Source organism: Macaca fascicularis, chromosome 9 (genome assembly GCF_037993035.2).
Source record: "Macaca fascicularis isolate 582-1 chromosome 9, T2T-MFA8v1.1".
In the NCBI taxonomy this organism is placed as follows: Eukaryota; Metazoa; Chordata; class Mammalia; order Primates; family Cercopithecidae; genus Macaca; species Macaca fascicularis.
The window spans coordinates 51,637,628-51,660,010 of record NC_088383.1 but is presented as its reverse complement, the minus strand read 5'-3'; the positions used below and the strand labels follow the sequence as shown (position 1 = coordinate 51,660,010).

The 22,383-nt window shown below is 40.0% G+C and overlaps 1 long non-coding RNA gene across 1 annotated transcript; it reads left to right on the top strand.

Annotated features, from left to right (window-relative positions):
* The first annotated feature begins 698 nt into the window (after positions 1 to 698).
* On the top strand, positions 699 to 5,676 carry LOC141407598 (uncharacterized). Its single transcript, XR_012417235.1, has 2 exons — positions 699 to 916; positions 3,929 to 5,676. It is a non-coding gene; the product is annotated as an uncharacterized lncRNA (long non-coding RNA).
* The last annotated feature ends 16,707 nt before the right edge of the window (positions 5,677 to 22,383 follow it).

Below are 22,383 nucleotides of genomic sequence, written 5' to 3'. Positions count from 1 at the left end.
ATGGAAATGAATATGTTAGAACGTGGTCTATCGGAACACCATAAACAGGAGGTTGAAGAAGAGCAAGGCAGGAGATAATAGAACAATTAGAAAAAGTCAATCTATTTTTACAGATTAGTTTATTATCCATTATGTGCCTTCATTCATTTCACTGCAAATTATAGTTTGGATATAAACATTGTATGTGTTTCCTCTACTTCTCTTATAGCAATCTGTTTGGTAGATTTCTAGAAGGAAGGTGATATCTGTTTCTCTCTCTAAATATTTCACTTGCCACCATTATTGTAACTAAATTGATCTTCCATAATAATGATTCTCATTAGTGAATCATTTGATTAACTAAAATCAGTTGGCATAAAACAAGACTAATAGAGAAAGAAAAATGTGATTTAAAAATTATACTACACTCTTAAAATATTCTTAAGTTATATTGTTCAACTTTTTAGAATTTAAATTGATTCTGTTATTCTTTGGAGTGTTACATTTCATGAGTACTACCAAAAGTATGATTTCATTTGTTTATAATTCAGATTAAATTATTAACTTAGCTGATACTGACAATAAATATATTAAACTTGAGATTCTTTTTTCATATAGTTAAAAATGCTCTCTATATCACTGACCCAAAACAAAAAGAAACAAATATACGATAGTTATTCAGGCTATAATTTTTTATGTACCCTTTTAATTTGTTTTAGACACAAGAAACATCTCAAGAAGAGCTACAGTGGTTACCAGAAGAAAACATTGCTTCCATGTAAGGTCAGATGGAACTTATAATTGGAAATCTGGAATTCCAACTCTACAAAGCAAACACTTCACAAGCAGATTATACTACAGCAGAATTGGAACCATATAAGAAACTGCATCTAGAAGAATTAAAAGCTAGAGAATCTCTGTCAGATAAATTAAGCAAGTACGTCAAAGACAGAATCACAGAAAATAAATGAAGACCATTAATTTGCCTCAAAAGCATAATTTTTAGTGAGACAGATTCATAAGATTGGGGGAAGCAAAAGCTAACTAGATTAGACAATTTTGGAAAAAGATGTTAGTAAATGAACTTACTTTTAAAATGTTAGTCTAGGACAATTCATACCACTCCCCTGTTTTTTTTGGTGGGGGTTTTTGTTTGTTTGTTTTTCTTTTGTTTTCTGTTTCTTTGAGATGGATTCTCACTCTGTTGCCCAAACTAGAGTGCAGTTAGTGGCATGATCTGGACTCACTGCAACTGTGCCTCCGGAGTTCTAGCAATTCTCCGGCCTCAGACTCCCAAGTATGACCTTTCATGATCTCGCCACGCCCAGCTAAGTTTTGTATTTGTAGTAGAGACGGGGTATCATCATGTTGGCCAGGCTGGTCTCAAACTCTTGACCTCAGGTGATCTCCCCACCTTCGCCTCCCACAGTGCTGGGACTACAAGCATGAGCCATCATGCCTGGCCTGATTTTTGGTTTTATATGGTTCCTTTTCCCCTTAATATTCTTATGTAGTTAACCTGATCTATTAATTTTTCTGCCAAGTATCTTGAAGCTTCATAATTTAGACAGTCATACTGTTATACAATTGTTTGTCAGCATTCCTCTATATAGAAATATTAATTAGTTTAATTATTTTTGATAAGATTACAACTTAAACTTAAAAAAGGGTCAGGTACTTCTCCTCCTTTGCACATTCTGGCACTCAGTAAATTAACTTTCCTTGATTGCAATCTTTGGTATTATCCTTAGAGGTCACCTTGGAACAAAGTATATTGTACAGTTTTTCCACTCCACATAAAGGCATAGTTGTGAAATAGGGAATGGTAAACACAGGCTTGAAAGGAAATATAATTCATAAAGTGGTGAAAAATAACACCTTGGTCAGCCTGAAGCGGTGGGTGGAAGACCAAAAGGGCAGGCCCTACTTCTGATGCCTTGGCCACGATTTTAGGAGCAAAATGCCTTTGGAGATGATTAAGTTCTCTTTGATCTCAGCCGTCTCCTTCTCCCCTGAGAGTTGTTGTTCTGAATGATTCCTTGGTACCAAATGCTTAGTTTTTCTCAGATAATGGGTGAAATGTACAAGAGTGTTCAATAGAAATGTTTGAAAATGTCTTTGAGGGCCGGGCGCGGTGGCTCAAGCCTGTAATCCCAGCACTTTGGGAGGCCGAGACGGGCGGATCACGAGGACAGGAGATCGAGACCATCCTGGCTAACCCCGTGAAACCCTGTCTCTACTAAAAACTACAAAAAACTAGCCGGGCGAGGTGGCGGGCGCCTGCAGTCCCAGCTACTCGGGAGGCTGAGGCAGGAGAATGGCGTGAACCCGGGAGGCGGGGCTTGCAGTGAGCCGAGATCTGGCCACTACACTCCAGCCTGGGCAACAGAGCAAGACTCCGTCTCAAAAAAAAAAAAAAGAAAGAAAGAAAATGTCTTTGAGAGACAGTGTGTTTTTTTGTTTGCTGTAACTGGTTTACTAAATACAAGCTTCATTTTATTTATTTTACTGTCCATATTTAAGGAGTAAGACATGATGTTTTAATATATTTATACACAGTCCAATGGTTACTCTGGTCCAGCGAATTAGCATCTTTAACATTTCATGTAGTTACTCTTGAAACACAAGTATTTTTTTCTTTTCTTTTCTTTCTTTCTTTGTTTTTTGAGATGGAATCTCCCTATGTCGCCCAGGCTGGAGTGCAATGGTGGGATCTCGGCTCACTCCAAACTTCTCCTCCCAGATTCAAGCAATTCTCTTGCCTCAGCCTCCCAAGTAGTTGGGATTACAAGCGTCCACCACCACGCCCAGCTAAGTTTTGTATTTTTAGTGGAGATGGGGTTTCTTGCCATGTGGTTCAGGCTGCTCTCCAATTCCTGAACTCAGCTGATCCGCCATCCTCAGCCTCCCAAAGTGCTGGGTACAGGGGTGAGCAACCACCACACCACCACTGCTGGCCTTTTTTTTTTTTTTTTTTTTTTTTGGAGATGGAGTCTTGCTCTGCTCTGTCACCCAGCCTCAAGTGCAGTGGCACAATCTCGGGTCACTGCAACCTCCGCTTCCCAGGTTCAAGCGATTCTCCTGCCTCAACCTCCTGAGTGCTGGAATTACAGGCACCCAGCACCGCGCCCGGCTAATTTTTGTATTTTTAGTAGAGACGGGGTTTCACCATGTTGGGCAGGCTGGTCTCAAACTCCTGATCTCAAATGATCCGCCCGCCTCGGCTTCCCAAAGTGCTAGGATTACAGGTGTGAGCCACCGACCCCGGCCTAAACACAAATATTTCTTTTTGTTTGTTTGTTTGTTTTTGTTTTGAGGCAGAATGTCGCTCTTGTTCCCCAGGCTGTAGTGCAATAGCCCGATTTTGGCGCACCGCATCCTCGGCCTCCAGGGTTCAAGTGTTTCTCCTGCCTCACCCTCCCGAGTAGCTGGCATTACAGGCATGCACCACCAAGTCCAGCAAATTTTTGTATTTTTAGTAGAGACAAGGTTTCTCCGTGTTGATCAAGATGGTCTCAATCTCCCCACCTCTGGTGATCCTCTGACTCTGCCTCCCAAAGTGCTGGGATTACAGCCATGAGACACTGTGCCTGGGCTAAACACAAATATTTCTAATGGTATCTTTAAGAATCTTATAAGTAGAGCCATTTCAGAAGGCAACAAGTGTGACTTGTTAATCCATACATCATTAATAGCTTTTGCTCTTCCCTCCCTACTTTGTTTGAATTACTTATTTGTTGGAAATCCTCGAGAAATATATATACTTCTTTACAACAACTTTAAAATTATAACTGTGTACAGCATATAGGCTCTAATACACTTTCAGAGTTAAAACATGGTTTGTTGTATCTTTCATTGACTCATGGTCACTATTTAAACAACGCAAGTCATTTAGACACATTTGTTAAAAAACAAAATACTCAGTATCTGTCTTTTGCAATCTTCACAGACCTAAAGAAATTCTAGCAGATGTCAGTACCAAACTTCTTCAAGAAAATGAGTGGAGCAGATCTTTATTTACTTCTCATACTACAAGGCCAGTCCTAGAGTCACCATGCAATGGAAATCTTAATGATAATTTAGATCTCAACAGAATACATATCCCAAGAGAAACCTTAATGATTCCTACTTCAAGCTCATTGTCTTCAAATATCAGATTGGAGAACGACTTGTCAAAAGTTAGGTATAGTATTGTTTTTTCTTTGGTTGTCAGACTTCTGATATAGTTCTCTCTATATTTTTGGCAAGATATTGAGTTGTCTAACTGACTCATGCATTTTAAATAAAGGTCATAATTATCTGTGTTTCTAAGGAAAGGAAACAAATCTTACAGCTTTTTTTTTTTTTTTTTTTTAAGTCCCTGGGGTTTTAATTGTCAAAAGATATTCATTTTTTAACTTTACTCAACAAATGTAACTATACCAGCACATTTTAAATTTCTGTAAAAATTGCATTTAAGTTAGATTGTGGAAATGTACTGGTATTGCCTAACAACCAAAGTTATACTTGGAGATGCTTTGGCTTACTTTCTTTTTTTTTTTTTAAGTTCTAGGGTACATGTGCACAACGTGCAGGTTTGTTACATATGCATACATGTGCCTTGTTGGTGTACTACACCCATTAGCTCATCATTTACATTGAGTATATCTCCTAATGCTATCCCTCCCCCCACCCCCTACCCCGCAACAGTCCCGGTGTGTGATGTTCCCCTTCCTGTGTCCAAGTGTTCTCATTGTTCAATTCTCACCTATAAGTGAGAACATGCGGTGTTTGATTTTTTTGTCCTTGTCATAGTTTGCTGAGAATGACGGTTTCCAGCTGCATCCAAGTCCCTAACAAAGGACATGAACTCATTCTTTTTTCTTACATGATTACATCCTTAATTGCTGTTGTACTTACAGCATTTCAGTTCAATTGTTGCAAAATGTGCCTGTTGCTGTGCAATTGTACAGTGGTTTTTAAATACTTAAAACAATATTTGAATTCTTAAAGTGAAGTTCACTTTTGTCTATCTTACCATCACTCAAATGATTTATGGCTGAGATGGCAATGATATCAGGAGTAGTTAAATAGCAAATGTGACCAAACAGAATACATTCTGTTCTTTCTACTCAGAATTCCATGTAAAACTGCACAGGGTTCCCAGCTCCCTAGGACATGACACTTTCAAACTTTCAAGGTTCAACTGAACAAGAACTTTTCAATCCAACTGTTAGGGTAGCCAGTTAGTCAGACATTAACAGGCAGGAGGAAAGGTAGCTATGTAGGAAGAAACACTGCAGAACGACTCTTAAGATGCTCAGTAATTACTCATTCTATGGTTGAACTGTCAGAATGTGTTAACTACAATCTGATAAAGAAGGGGAAAGGCCAAAGGGGAATTCTTAAGAGCTGTGTGGGCACAATGAGTACAAATTTGAGTGCTATACTACCTTCCTGGGGTGGAGGTAATGAGCAATGCCATCATTGGGTAGAATTTGTCTTGATCACTGGGTTCTGCATATGCACATTAACCAAGAGTAAGGGAGGGTCTGCCAGCCTGGGTGTGAACTGGGCAAGAACAAAGGCAGGAACCTAAAGAAGAAAGTGAGAGAAAAGATCAAATGCAGAATGTATTGAGGCTGTTCCCAGCCAAGTCAGCCCACTCTTCTCTTAAAGCATACTGTTACTTGCACAATAAATGTTTTGCTGGATTTACTAACTGGTGTTTTGGTTGAATTCTTTCATGCAAAAAGACAAGAACTGAGGACACTTTCTGGAACTCCAGGCTTGGCCATACCTTTTGGTGCTGTGACTTCCATCCTGTCGTGAGGTAGAGACTGTGCTCGCCACTGTCTCCTCTCACATATCTGCTTCTATGCAGCATAGACTGTGAGAATGCTGAGCATACTGAGCAATCTCCCTAGCATCTCCACTTTGTGTGTTCAACTAGAGCACTTTCACCTAATGCCCAACAGAGCTCCCCAAGCACAGAATGCTTTTTTCTTGACAGAGAACCTAAGGCTTCTGATTACTTCCATATTCTCACAACTGACCTCTGGGGACTCACCACCCTGTCTTCACAGTTGCTCCTGCTGCCCGTGCCATCATGGCATCTCTCTTGCTAGCCAATGCCACCTCCTTTGCCCTGTCTCTTCCCAGGTAGGCCCCAATAGAATGGCTTTTTGCATGCCCTGTCACCACCTCCTCTGCACTAATTCCACCTCCAGATGGAATGTAGGTAAATTTTAGGTGCTATGGTCTAGGTTTAGGGGTCTCCTTGGATGTATCTAGTACCCAATTTTCTCTCCATGTTCTTACCACTGAATTCTCAGGGATTTAACAATCAACTTCCCTCTTGCTTCTAGCCCTCCCCACTGTCTTTGACATGCTTTGCCTGTATGCAGAGGATTATCACTGAAGGCTACAAAATTATAATTGGGCAGAGTCATCTATAATTAGATGCAAGACCTATGGACCTAGGGGGTCCACAGACCAAATGAGGGGAAGAGGTCACTGCTTGGTTGGGAGCATATAGTAAGGGTGCACAATATCTGAAGCTCTTCACAGACTAGGGATACCTGGTCTAGTGTGGGAAAGGGATGGAAAGGGTGCTCTCTCCCTTTCACAATTGATGAGAATGGACAGAGAGCGAGGATGCTCACATTCCCCTAGTTTTTTCTTCTCTCTGTTTTTCAAATTGCCCATCTCCACACAGTGTGGAGTCCTTCAACACTCCACACTGTAGGATTTTCCCCTTGGATGCATTCTCAAAAGTTAGGACAAGTCTGATCCCCAGACATTGAAGGAAACTATATTAGTTTTCCTTTGCAATGCTTCATAGCCTCAATGCAAACTATATGACTAGGAAGACTGGCCAGAAAATGGCAGCCCTAGTTTTAACACCATTTTGCAGTTGGACCTACTTTGCAGGTGACAGGGAAAATGGTCAGAGGTGCCCTGTATCCAGGTCATTATGGCTCTAAAAGAAGACCAGGATCTCTGCCAAAAATGCAGATGGGACTCTGCCATCTTGGCTCTCATGAACCCCTCAGCAGATAATTCTCCCATAAATGTCTTAGGAAATTTCCCAGCAGAGCATCCTCAGCTTCCTTTAATCCTCTCACTGAGGATCCAAAGCCACCAGCTCCTTGTTCTCACCAGAGGAATAGGAATGGGCACTGGGACATGAGGCTCTGGAAGCTGGTATCAATTGGGAGAAGTTCTTCATCTACCTTAAAATGTTCAATGGACAGTTAACTATGCTTTGCATGACTCTTGCCACTTTTGCAAGAAACAACTTTCAATAATGTGCAAATGGTTCTTTTGGGAAAAAAAATATTTCCAAGACTATAGAACAAGTTTGTAGGGCCTGTGCCCTGTGCACATTAAACATTTTGCACATTAAACAAGGAAGCAAACCTCCTTTTCTTTTCCAGCCAGTCCAATGGAGGGTCACTTACCCTGGGGAGGACTGGCCGCTTGACTTCACCCAACTTCTTGCCCGTCAGGGATATAAATATCTTCTGGTCTTTGTAGACATATTTACAGGTTGGATATAAGCTTACTCCTTGTGAATGGAAAAAGCAATGGGGGTAGTATAGGCCCTTCTCAAGGAGGTCATCCCTGGTTTGGCATCCACACGTTGCTGCAAAGTAATTATAGTTCATCCTTCACTTCACAGGTTACTCAACTTGTTTCCCAGGCCTTGGGAATGAGTTACTTTCTAAATTCCTCCTGGCACCCACAATACTGCAGAATGGTTGACAGAATTAACAAATTTCTCAAGCAAATCTTGGAAAAATTATGCCAGGAAACTTCAAAGCCATAACCAAAACAACTACCTATTGCTCTACTAAGGGTGAGAAACATACCCATCTCTAGCTTACAACTCAGTTATTTTGAGTTATTATGTGGAAGACCCTTTCTTCAATTTCCTATTGGATACTGACCTTACCAATTCTAATTATGTTAATTCCTTCTCGCAGTTTCAGCTGGTGGCTCAAAAACTAGGCCAAAATATATTTCACACCCTGAAAACTCTGACCAAATTTTAAATCCACCTGTACTCAAGTTCTTATCAAGATTTGGAAGGATGGAACTCCAGACTCTCAACTGAGTCTTATTTGGAGAGGTCTTTACACTGTTTTACTCTCCACTCCTATCACAGTTATGGTGCCAGGGATGACCAAGTGGATCCACTATTCCATGGTAAAGCTATATGATGCATCTCTGGCAGAGGAAGTCCTAGAGGTGCCATTGGACACCTGGACCACTTGTCCCCTCCAGGGTCTCAAACTCCTCTGCAAGCAAAGCCAAAAGAATAAACATAAGTAAATTAGTAATGCTTTGGCCTGTTATACAATGAGTCATAATACTCCTTGTAGGTTTACTAATATGTCTTTGCTACTGTGAACCAACACACTCTCCAAGAAAAGGTCTGTTCTGTACTACCTGGATTTAAATCTCAAAGCCATAATCTGGGTGGCATTCTCTCTAATACTCACTGAGTTAACAGCTTCTGTTTCCATAATCAAGAGACATCCTGATTTGACTTTAATCTGTTCTCTTTGGGAACATGCAACCCAGTGCTCTATGCTCACTAATGCTTCTAGCTAAAATCACCCTCATAGGCCCCAGCAGCCCACAACCACAACAAAAGACTCTACGAGTAGCTCAACAACTACTAAAGTTCACCAAATCTTCCTGTGCCTCATCCTGAGGTTATAAATGAATTCTTTCCACCCAGGGCAGGAACAGGCTCCCCAGCCATGATACGAGCATAGGCAACTATTCAAGCCCAATTTAAATTCACCTATCATTGGGACCCCTGTATACAAAGCCTTCCAAGAGATGTTATATGGTACCTAATACAAGTTAAAGTGGACATTCAAGCCTGGATTAAGTCCACTTGCACTGTTTTAGGCCCCCTTATTCTCCCCCATTACCCTCATCAGCCAGGCACCCCTAGGCATCACTACTACCAGAGATTCTGGAACTTTTGTGGGTTCTCTTAACCCTGAACACTTCAACACAGCCATCATCATTATTAATATCTCTCATACTTTTTTTCTCTAAAAACTAAAAACTCCAAATTTCAAGTAAGGTTCTTTACCCTACCAAGCCAGTATTGGGTCATGGAAAAATTTCAAATCTTTAACTCCCTTTGGGAGGTTCTTCTCCTTGACATTACTGGACACATGATCCTTTGGGAAAGAAGAACCATTCTTCTATTCAAATTAGTCACCTATGTCTGGCTCCTTTGGCAGCTGAATCTTTAGTGACAGAATATCGCGTCTCAGGTAGCCAACAAGGATATTGGTCAATGTTTGGAATTGACCTGCCTCCTTCAGTATCCATCCTTGTCTACCTATGACATAACTTTATTTTCTATGTGGGACACAGGCCCACCTCTGTCTCCCTGCAAACTGGACTGGAGCATGCTCTCTGGCTTACCTCACTCCTAACACCCCCGTTGTGACCAGTGATGCTTCTCGGCCCTTGCCCTTATTTATGACCTCACACTGGGCGCCCCACCAAACAATTCAATTAATTCCCTTTCTCATCATGCTTGGCATCACCACAGATGCCACGATGGGAAGAGCCAGCATTGGCACAGATTCCTCAACCTACCACAGCCTGTCTCTAGAATTGACTCAAGAGATAGAAACCACTGCTTGACATGTAACAGAGCTGCAGTGGCAAGTCAAGTGTCTCACAGCTTTAGTTCTCAAAAGTGGCTGAGTTCTTGACATGTTGGCTGAAGCTCAGGGAGGAATTTGTCTGTGCTTGAAGAAAAGTGTCAATCTGGGTTAAGAAACCAGGGCAGACTCAGGAGCACATTCGAGGTCTCATAAACCAGGCCTCTCACCTTTGGGAAAGGACTACTGAGGGTTGGCTCTCCTGGTTCTGACTCTCACAGTTCCTGCCCTTCCTGGGACCCCTGGCCTCTACCTTCCTTCTTCTCCTTTCTGGGCCTTGCTTCTTGAACCTGCTAACTAGGTTTATCAACCTCTTTCCTACCCTCGAGGACAATCAAATCCCTGCATGTCTCCACTGGACACTGTGGTTCAAACTTTTAGAGACACAACAACAATCTCTGAAACCTTGTCACCATGATAGCAAGGAAGGCGGGGACCCTGAAGACCCTCAACACCCCTTTTTAGCAGAAAGTAGCTACAGAATGACCCCCGTCTCATTTCCCAAAAGATGTCTGGGTCCCAACTCCTTGAGGAATAAATGTAAGAGGAGGCAGTTGGTCAGATATGAGCAGGCAGGAGGGGAGGTATCCATGTGGGAAGGAACAGCCCAGAACACCTCTTCAGATGACCAGTACTCACTCTATGGTCAAACTCAAAATGTGGTTAACTAGATCCTGATAAGGAAGGAAAAAGGCAAAAGTAGAATTCCTGAGAGCTGCGCTGGTGCAATGAGTACAAATTTGACTGCTATATGAGCTTTCTGGGTGGCAGTAATGAGCAATGTCACTATTGGGTAGGATTTGTATTGATCCCTAGGTCCTGTACATGTGCATTATGCACAGATAAGGAGAAGCAAGACCAGCCAGGCACGGTGGCTCACATTTGTAATCCCAGCACTTTTGGGGCCAACATAGGTGGATCACCAGAGGTCAGGAGTTCAAAACCAGCCTGGCCAACATGGTGAAACCTAGTCTCTACTAAAATAGAAAAAAATTAGCCAGGCGTAGTGGCACATGCCTGTAATACTAGCTACTTGGGAGGCTGAAGCAGGAGACTTGCTTGAACCTAGGAGGCAGAGGTTGCGATGAGCTAAGATTGTGCCACTGCACACCAGCCTGGGCAACAAGAGTGAAACCCCATCTCAAAAAAACTGATTAATTAAGGAGAAGAAGACCACAGAAGATCACAATACAGAATGTCCTGGGGCTGTTTCCAGCAGGGTCAGTGCACTCTTGTCTTGGAGTTCACTTTTACTTCTCCCAATAAAACTTTTGCCTGCTTTACTAATTGGTCTTTTTGGTGAATTCTTTCTTCTAAGAAGACAATCAAGAACACTCTGGATCACCGAGATCCATAGTATCAACATGTGATTTCCCTCATGGTAGGAGTCCATTTCTGGGGATCCCAAAATGAATCCAATAATGACAAGGTGTATCAATTACAGAGTTGGTAAAGAAGAAAATAGTACAGCTATGCTTGATTAATTTTAAGAATTTTTTCTAAGGTTTGACCATTTTTCAACTAAGGGAAAATTACAAAAGCCAGGTGCAGTGGGACACAAATGAAGTCCCAGCTACTCCAGATGCTGATGCAGGAAGATCACTTGAGCCCAGGAGTTCAAGGTTGTAGCATAAAATGCTGGTGCCTGTGAATAGCCACTGCACTCTAGTACTACAGCCTGATCAACACAGTGTGACCCTGTCTCTTGAAAAGATTACAAAAATTATACGGTATTTGTTTCAACAAAAATAAATAAGCAAATTGTAACTAGTGTCCTGTGTCTTATTTTTATTAAAAATTCAGTCAATGCACTTTGGCTTATCGTTTGGATGCTGTTTTTGTGAGCTCCTTAATGCACAGAAAAGTAATAATAAACCCATGATAAATGAAGCCTCAACCTTTTTTCTTTACCTGGGTTCATGTCTTAACCCATAGAAGAGCAAATCTAAAGTTTTCAAGAAATGACTGCAGCCAAATAGCTTAAAAGAGAACAAATTCAATGATTGTTTTAATACATAAATTACAAAATCCTAGATACCTGATTTTAAAAATCATATTGTTAGTTTTGTTTTATTTCTCTACAAAAAAAGATGATGAGAGTCTAAGTGCTTCATAGTCATAAAATTGTGCCACTGGGCACAAAAAAATGAAAAATACTTCTGTAAACTGTATAATATGATGAAAATAAAAATGTTCTCATTAGTTTTTACCAGAAAAATCAGGTAATATATCATTTTACAAGAAAATGCAGATGTGATGCCAGGGAAGATTTTTGAGGGAAGGAGTATTGATTTTTATATTTCTACATAACTTGAAAAATAGTTTATTTTAAATTTAATGTAGTAGTTCCAAGGTAGACTTAGTTCCCTTGTGAGACATTGGTTTGCCAAATCATGTTAGACTTAATAAAAGGGATTAAAAATGATTCCATTAAGATACAGATAATCACTACAAGATGACTTGAAAGAGTTTTAATAGAGTTGTCATCTACAAAAATCTTAAGAAAGTAGATGCGTTCTAGAGTTGCCAGAAAGTATAAGTTGATATCAAACAGTGATGAACTTTCTGAATGCCTCTTCCATATTGGATTTTAATATGATATCATTTTCAAACAGTTAAAAGCCATTTTCTCATTTCACATTGAGCTAAAGGATGGCATAACAACAAGCAAGCTCAATGAAAATATCCAGAGAGTAATGTATAAATATCATACCCATCCAGTGCTGTTAGACTGTTTTTTGCAAATGGCATTTGTCATGGCCAGAAGACTCAGAAAGATAGAAGGAAAAGGTGTTTTTCCACCAAAGATGGGCAAATTGATAGTTTTCAAAAATCTGGAAAGGGAAATGAATATGTCCATAAAGGTAATCAAATCTATTTACAGAAAACCAATTTGAAGTTTATGAGTTCTTTACAAACAAATATGGTTCCATTTTATCAAGACCTGAGCAGTTCATATATAGTAAGCAACCACAATCTAACGATAACTGGCTTCAATAAAACATTTGGAAGCAAATGTTACCATTCAGGTATTTGGAAACCCTAGTGAAGTGCTTCCATGAAAAGTTCTAGGCAACACATCTGAAATAGCTAAATATTTGCCTTATGACTCCAAGTATATTGGGTTTCAGGGATGAGAAACAAGTCCGCATTCTCAGATGAGAGTAGGTGATATGATGAAAATGTAAATCAAGGACTTTCCTTATGTTCTATTCATGTGGAGAATTCAAAAACTAAATGAAGAGATCCCAGGAACACTTCTTCACGAGACATTTTTCAACTTAGTTTGGCCTTAAAAGACCAAAATGTTGAATATTCTGTGACAGTGCTCACTTACAGAGCAATAAGAAATGTGGATTACCGAGATTCCACCTCTGAGGACAGGGCACAGCTAAACAACAACAACGACAACAACAAAGCAGCAGAAACCTCTGCAGACGCAAACGACTCTGTCTGACAGATTTGAAGAGAGCATTGGATCTCCCAACACGGAGGTTGAGATCTGAGAACGGACAGACCATCTGCTCAAGTGGGTCCCTGACCCCTGAGTAGCCTAACTGGGAGACATCCCCCACTAGGGGCAGACTAACACCCCACACCTCACATGGTGGAGTACACCCCTGAGAGGAAGCTTCCAAAGCAAGAATCAGACAGGTACACTCACTGTTCAGCAATATTCTGTCTTCTGCAGCCTCTGCTGCTGATACCCAGGCAAACAGGGTCTGGAGTGGACCTCAAGCAATCTCCAACAGACCTGCAGCTGAGGGTCCTGACTGTTAGAAGGAAAACTAACAAACAGGAAGGACACCCACACCAAAACCCCATCAGTACGTCACCATCATCAAAGACCAGAGGCAGATAAAACCACAAAGATGGGGAAAAAGCAAGGCAGAAAAGCTTTAAATTCAAAAAATAAGAGCACATCTCCACCTGCAAAGGAACGCAGCTCATCACCAGCAACGGATCAAAGTTGGATGGAGAATGACTTTGATGAGATGAGAGAAGAAGGCTTCAGTCCATCAAACTTCTCAGAGCTAAAGGAGGAATTATGTACCCAGCGCAAAGAAACTAAAAATCTTGAAAAAAGAGTGGAAGAATTGATAACTAGAAAAATTATTGCAGAGAAGGCCATAAACGAACTGACAGAGATGAAAACCATGACATGAGAAATACGTGACAAATGCACAAGCTTCAGTAACTGACTCGATCAACTGGAAGAAAGAGTATCAGCGATTGAGGATCAAATGAATGAAATGAAGTGAGAAGAAAAATCAAAAGAAAAAAGAAGAAAAAGAAATGAACAAAGCCTGCAAGAAGCATGGGATTATGTAAAAAGACCAAATCTACATCTGATTGGGGTGCCTGAAAGTGCGGGGGAAAATGGAACCAAGTTGGAAAACACTCTTCAGGATATCATCCAGGAGAACTTCCCCAACCTAGTAGGGCAGGCCAACATTCAAATTCAGGAAATACAGAGAACGCCACAAAGATACTCCTCAAGAAGAGCAACTCCAAGACACATAATTGCCAGACTGACCAAAATTGAAATGAAGGAAAAAATCTTAAGGGCAGCCAGAGAGAAAGGTCAGGTTACCCACAAAGGGAAGCCCATCAGACTAATAGCAGATATCTTGGCAGAAACTCTACAAGCCAGAAGAGAGTGGGGGCCAATATTCAACATTCTTAAAGAAAAGAATTTTAAACCTATAATTTCATATCCAGCCAAACTAAGTTTCATAAGTGAAGGAGAAATAAAATCCTTTACAGATAAGCAAATGCTTAGAGATTTTGTCACCACCAGGCCTGCCTTACAAGGGACCCTGAAGGAAGCACTAAACATGGAAAGGAACAATTGGCACCAGCCATTGCAAAAACATGCCAAAATGTAAAGATCATCGAGGCTAGGAAGAAACTGCACCAACTAACGAGCAAAATAACCAGTTAATATCGTAATGGCAGGATCAAATTCACACATAACAATATTAACCTTAAATGTAAATGGACTAAATGACCCAATTAAAAGACACAGACTGGCAAACTAGATAAAGAGTCAAGACCCATCAGTTTGTTGTATTCAGGAGCCCCATCTCACATGCAGAGACATACATAGGCTCAAAATAAAGGGATGGAGGAAGATCTACCAAGAAAATGGAGAACAAAAAAAAAGCAGGAGTTGCAATACTACTCTCTGATAAAACAGACTTTAAACCATCAAAGATTAAAAGAGACAAAGAAGGCCATTACATAATGGTAAAGGGATCAATTCAACAGGAAGAACTAACTATCCTAAATATATATGCACCCAATACAGGAGCACCCAGATTCATAAAGCAAGTCCTTAGAGACTTACAAAGAGACTTAGTCTCCCGTACAATAACAATGGGAGACTTCAACACCTCACTGTCAACATTAGACAGATCAACGAAACAGAAAGTTAACAAGGATATCCAGGAATTGAACTCATCTCTGCAGCAAGCAGACCTAATAGACATCTACAGAACTCTCCACCCCAAATCAACAGAATATACATTCTTCTCAGCACCACATCACACTTATTCCAAAATAGACCACATAATTGGAAGTAAAGCACTCCTCAGCAAATGTACAAGAACAGAAATTACAGCAAACTGTCTCTCAGACCGCAGTGTAATCAAACTATAACTCAGGACTAAGAAAATCAATCAAAACCGCTAAACTACATGGAAACTGAAAAACCTGCTCCTGAGTGACTACTGGGTACATAACAAAATGAAGGCAGAGATGAAGATTTCTTTGAAACCAATGAGAACAAAGATACAACATACCAGAATCTCTGGGACATATTTAAAGCAGTGTGTAGAGGGAAATTTATAGCACTAAATGCCCACAAGAGAAAGCTGGAAAGATCTAAAATTGACACCCTAACATCACAATTAAAAGAACTAGAGAAGCAAGAGCAAACAGATTCAAAAGCTAGCAGAAGGCAAGAAATAACTAAGATCAGAGCAGAACTGAAGGAGGTAGAGACACAAAAAAACCCTCCATAACAATCAATGAATCCAGGAGTCAGTTTTTCGAAAAGATCAAAAAAATTGATAGACCTCTAGCAAGACTAATAAAGAAGAAAAGAGAGAAGAATCAAATAGACTCAAAAAAAAAATGATAAAGGGGATCTCACCACCGACCCCACAGAAATACAAACTACCATCAGAGAATACTATAAACACCTCTATGCAAATAAACTAGAAAACCTAGAAGAAATGGATAATTTCCTGGACACTTACACTCTCCCAAGACTAAACCAGGAAGAAGCTGAATTCCTGAATAGACCAATAGCAGGCTCTGAAATTGAGGCAATAATTAATCGCCTACCAACCAAAAAAGTCCAGGACCAGATGAATTCACAGCTGAATTCTACCAGAGGTACAAGGAGGAGCTGGTACCATTCCTTCTGAAACTATTCCAATCAATAGAAAAAGAGGGAATCCTCCCTAATTCATTTTATGAGGCCAACATCATCCTGATACCAAAGTCTGGCAGAGACACAACAAAAAAGAGAATTTTAGACCAATATCCCTGATGAACATCGATGCAAAAATCCTCAATAAAATACTGGCAAACCGGATTCAGCAGCACATCAAAAAGCTTGTCCACCATGATCAAGTGGGCTTCATCCCTGGGATGCAAGGCTGGTTCAACATTCGCAAATCAATAAATGTAATCCAGCATATAAACAGAACCAAAGACAAAAACCACATGATTATCTCAATAGATGCAGAAAAGGCCTTTGACAAAATTCAACAGCCCTTCATGCTAAAAACACTCAATAAATTCGGTATTGATGGAATGTATCTCAACATAATGAGAGCTATTTATGACAAACCCACAGCCAATATCATACTGAATGGGCAAAAACTGGAAAAATTCCCTTTGAAAACTGGCACAAGACAGGGATGCCCTCTCTCACCACTCCTATTCAACATCGTGTTGGAAGTTCTGGCTAGGGCAATCAGGCAAGAGAAAGAAATAAAGGGTATTCAATTAGGAAAAGAAGAAGTCAAATTGTCCCTGTTTGCAGATGACATGATTGTATATTTAGAAAACCCCATCATCTCAGCCCAAAATCTCCTTAAGCTGATAAGCAACTTCAGCAAAGTCTCAGGATACAAAATCAATGTGCAAAAATCACAAGCATTCTTATACACCAGTAGTAGACAAACAGAGAGCCAAATCATGAATGAACTTCCTTTCACAATTGGTTCAAAGAGAATAAAATACCTAGGAATCCAACTTACAAGGGATGTAAAGGACCTCTTCAAGGGGAACTACAAACCACTGCTCAGTGAAATAAAAGAGGACACGAACAAATGGAAGAACATACCATGCTTATGGATAGGAAGAATCAATATCGTGAAAATGACCATACTGCCCAAGGTAATTTATAGATTTAATGCCATCCCCATCAAGCTACCAATGAGTTTCTTCACAGAATTGGAAAAAACTGCTTTAAAGTTCATATGGAACCAAAAAAGAGCCTGCCTTGCCAAGACAATCCTAAATCAAAAGAACAAAGCTGGAGGCATCACACTACCTGACTTCAAACTATACTATAAGGCTACGGTAACCAAAACAGCATGGTATTGGTACCAAAACAGAGATATAGACCAATGGAACAGAACCTAGTCCTCAGAAATAATACCACACATCTACAGGCATCTGATCTTTGACAAACCTGACAAAAACAAGAAATGGGGAAAGGATTCCCTATTTAATAAATGGTGCTGGGAAAATTGGCTAGCCGTTAGTAGAAAGCTGAAACTGGATCCTTTCCTTACTCCTTATACAAAAATTAATTCAAGATGGATTAGAGACTTAAATGTTAGACCTAATACCATAAAAACCCTAGAAGAAAACCTAGGTAATACCATTCAGGACATAGGCATGGGCAAGGACTTCATGTCTGAAACACCAAAAGCAATGGCAACAAAAGCCAAAATTGACAAATGGGATCTCATTAAACTAAAGAGCTTCTGCACAGCAAAAGAAACTACCATCAGAGTGAACAGGCAACCTACAGAATGGGAGAAAATTTTTGCAATCTACTCATCTGATAAAGGGCTAATATCTAGAACCTACAAAGAACTCAAACAAATTTACAAGAAAAAACCAAACAACCCCATCAAAAAGGGGCAAAGGATATGAACAGACATTTCTCAAAAGAAGACATTCATACAGCCAACAGACACATGAAAAAATGCTCATCATCACTGGCCATCAGAGAAATGCAAATCAAAACCACAATGAGATAGCATCTCTCACCCGTTAGAATGGCGATCATTAAAAAGTCAGGAAACAACAGGTGCTGGAGAGGATGTGGAGAAATAGGAACACTTTTACACTGTTGGTGGGACTGTAAACTAGTTCAACCATTATGGAAAAAGGTATGGCGATCCCTCAACGATCTAGAACTAGAAGTACCATATGACCCAGCCATCCCATTACTGGGTATATACCCAAAGGATTACAAGTCATGCTGCTATTAAGACACATGCACACATATGTTTATTGTGGCACTATTCACAATAGCAAAGACTCGGAATCAACCCAAATGTCCATCAGTGACAGACTGGATTAAGAAAATGTGGCACATATACACCATGGAATACTATGCAGTCATAAAAAAGGATGAGTTTGTGTCCTTTGTAGGGACATGGATGCAGCTGGAAACCATTATTCTCAGCAAACTATCGCAAGAACAGAAAACCAAACACTGCATGTTCTCACTCATAGGTGGGAACTGAACAATGAAATCCCTTGGACTCAGAAAGGGGAACATCACACACCGGGGCCTATCATGGGGAGGGGGAGGGGGGAGGGATTGCATTGGAAGTTATACCTGATATAAATGATGAGTTGATGGGTGCTGATGAGTTGATGGGTGTAGGACACTAACATGGCACAGGTATACATATGTAACAAACCTGCACTTATGCACATGTACCCTAGAACTTAAAGTATAGTAATAATAATAAAAAAAAAAGAAAAAAGAAAAGAAATGTGGATTACCTCAATCTAGGATTTGTTTTCTCTGGCATGACAAGAGCCATTTTGACGGAAGTACCTTGCATCATATTTCAGATGGTAGATACATGTGATACAATCCCACAGAATGCCGCAAGCTTGGCAGAAGCTATTTTGAAATGTAAAGGGAAGAATGACCCAGAATTCTTTATCGTCAGGGGACAATATTCCCTTCTGCAATCAGGCATATCTCCTTTGAAAGGATTTATGACAGCAAACCTCACAAAGGCAACTGGCACTCTGAGGTGTTCACTCTACACACCTCAGACACCTACAGCATAGTAAAGGTGACAGCCAACATAGAAAGACACAAACTCACACTGCTTAGTGACCAATGTTTGGAAATTAAGACTAATAAGATATGCATTTACGCAAAAGATTATTTTCCTGTTACCACCGCTAGGTGTAATTTAGACAATACTTTGTATTGATCTATGACACAATGGGGAAACATAAGTTACTGGCATTAGACTTCAGCAGTACAGGAGCAGCTATGTGCACTGCCATTCAAGAGGTAAAGATGGGCCGGGTGCGGTGGCTGACGCCTATAATCCCAGCACTTTGGAAGGCCGAGGCCGGCTGATCATGAGGTCAGGAGACCGAGACCATCCTGGCTAATACAGTGAAATCCCATCTCTACTAAAAATACAAAAAATGAGCTGGACATGGTGGCGGGAGCCTGTAGTCCCAACTGCTCGGGAGACTGAGGCAGGAGAATGGCGGGAACCCGGGAGGCGGAGCTTGCAGGGAGCCGAGATTGCGCCACTGCTCCCCAGCCTGGGTGACAGAGCGAGACTCCGTCTCAAAAAAAAAAAAAAAAAAAGGGAGGTGAAGACTGGTGATCAGATTATCACATATTTTTCTGCATAGCATCATCAAAGATCTTCACTCTTGAGGTCATGTGCTTTCACAGCAAGATGTCTGTAGCATTTAGAAATGGCCCTTGTGCATCATATACTTCATAACAGCTTGGAAAACTCTCACCCAGGTACTACCAAATGCCAAACATCTCTCCATATTTGCCATGTTCTACCCACAGCGAAAATCTGTCCTAGGTGAGATGCTAGCCTTGGCTGCTAAGGAAGTGATCTGAGAATGCCAGGTGCCTTTTGCTCTCTGTCAGTCTATGACAAAAAGGTGGCACTGAAAGGCAATAAGTTTACTGCCACTTTTAGAAGAACTTGTCAAAGAAATGCTCCTTGACTCTCCTGAGTGTTATATGTGGCCAATACCAACTTGAGTTTTTATAGCAGTTATTATATAATGATCACAATCATATTCAAGTCCACATTCTAAATCTTATCCAGATTTTACAGGAACTCTGTTTGATAATGTCCTATAGGCCCTTCAGTGGCTACAATCAATGAATTTGAAAAATAATTTGAATTTGGTTTACTCACTTTTTCAACAGAATGCACTGGTGAATCCTGTTCTGTCATTATATCTCACGTGTGGCTATCCCTCTTGCTGTGTTGGAAGTCAATATTCCACAATGTCAGCTTCTACAAATACCTAAGTATAGAGTAAAGGGGAAACTCTTCAAAGCAAATAGAGGATATGCTATGTCGGGGGGCTCTCTAGCCTTGAATTTGAAACTATGATGTTTATTGTACAGAAAGAAGATGGTTCTTTTTTATATTTTATTTTTAATTTTTGTGGTTACATATTATTTATGGGGTACATGAGATGTTTTGATACAGGCACGCAATGTGAAATAAGCACATCACAGAGAATGAGATATCCATTCCCTCAATCCTTTTTTCTTTGAGTTACAAACAATCCAATTACACTATGTTATTTTCAAATATACGATTAAGTTATTATTGACACTAGTCACCCAGTTGTGCTATCAAATAGTAGGTTTTATTCATTTTTGCTATGTTCTGGTAGCCATTTTTCATTCCCACCTCACTCCACCCTCTCAACACACTTCCTAGACTCATAACCATCCTTCTACTCTCTATGTCCATGAGTTCAATTGTTTTGATTTTTAGATTCCAGAAATAAGTGAGAACGTGTGATGTTTGACTCTCTGTGCCCAGCTTATTTCACTTACCATAATGATGTTCCTGTCCATCCATGTTGTTGCAAATTACAGGCTCTCATTTTTTAAGGCTGAAGAGTACTTCATTGTATATATGTACATTTTCTTAATCCATTCACCTGTTTATGGACACTTAGGTTGCTTCCAAATTTTAGCTGTTGTAAACAGTGCTGCAACACACATAAGAGTACAGATATTGCTTGGATAAACTGATTTCCTTTCTTTTGGATCCATGTTGGATCACATGGTTGATCAATGTTCAGTTTTTTGAAGAATCTTCAAACCTTTCAAGGAGAAGGATCTGTTGTGATTATTTCGTTGAGCTATCCGACCTATGAGCAATTGAAAGGAATACAAGTTGCTGGAAAATCATAATGAAGAATGCAAAATTATCAGTCTACATTGGAATGTCGTTTTTCATTCTAAGGTGAAAAAGGCAGTGCGTTTAATAGAAAATACCTTTCCAGAGTAAAATCTTAGGTATATTTCTTTAGTGCCAGTGTCTTGGATGATGGGCCCCTGGAAGTTGTCAACATCTCTTCTTGATTGGAGAAAGTGTTAAGCCCCAAAGTAGCTGGAGCAGTATATTTTCACCTTTTGTCAAGAAGGCAGGAACTTGATTACTTTGAGTGCTATTCAACAGTTTCTGATTCAATTAAAAATGCAACACAAGCCAACTATATTGCTGCTAACTCCTCGCTAGATATCTTCTGCTACTGTCAAAGGAATTGTGGTCTCACTGGACAATCAATTAACTGGGGAGTCTTGAATCTTGGATGACAGCTGAAAAAACATTATCCACCAGAGGAATACCAATTCTTCAAATACCCTATATCCATCAGTATCTTGAATCATGCTTGATTCTGAAGAATTCTCAACAAGTCATGTCAATGGGGCTCTCTGGCCTTGGATTTGAAATGTTGATGTTCATTTTATAGAAAGGAGACTGTTCTGTTGTAATTATTTTATTGAGAAACACAACTTTTGAGCCGTTGGAAAAAAAATACAAGTTGCTGGAAAATCCGAATGAAGAATACAGAATTATCAGACTACAATGTACTGTCAAATTTGATTTCAAGAAATTACAGAAAACCTTTCCTCAAGTTTAATCTCACAGAATTTATTTCTACAAAGAATTCCAAGATAAATTCAGTTTTCTGGAAAATTTTTACATGGCTTTTACTCATTCTTCATATCGACTATCAACAGATGAGTACATCAGTTATTTGGCTAGTGAATTCATGAGTGCAAAACTCAGAGACATTCCAATATCACACTGCTTACATCGTTAGGCATACGCTCAATGCCAGCTCTGGCAATTGAAAATAAGCTCTTTTGTGATCTAAAGGCTTAAATTCCTCCAACCAAACTGCTTGATTCAGATGCAGCTCTGCAAATTTTAAAATTGTTTCTGGAAGAACATGTAAATGAGACTTAAGAGAGAAAAGGGCTTGAAACTGGGAGGCGGAGGTTGCGGTGAGCCCAGATTGCACCATTGCACTGTAGCCTGGGGGACAAAAGCGAAACTCTGTCTTAAAAAAAAAAAAAAACAGAGAGAGAGAGAGAGAGAGACAGAGATAGAGGAAAGGAATGGTCACAAACCACCTGAAATTAAAAAAA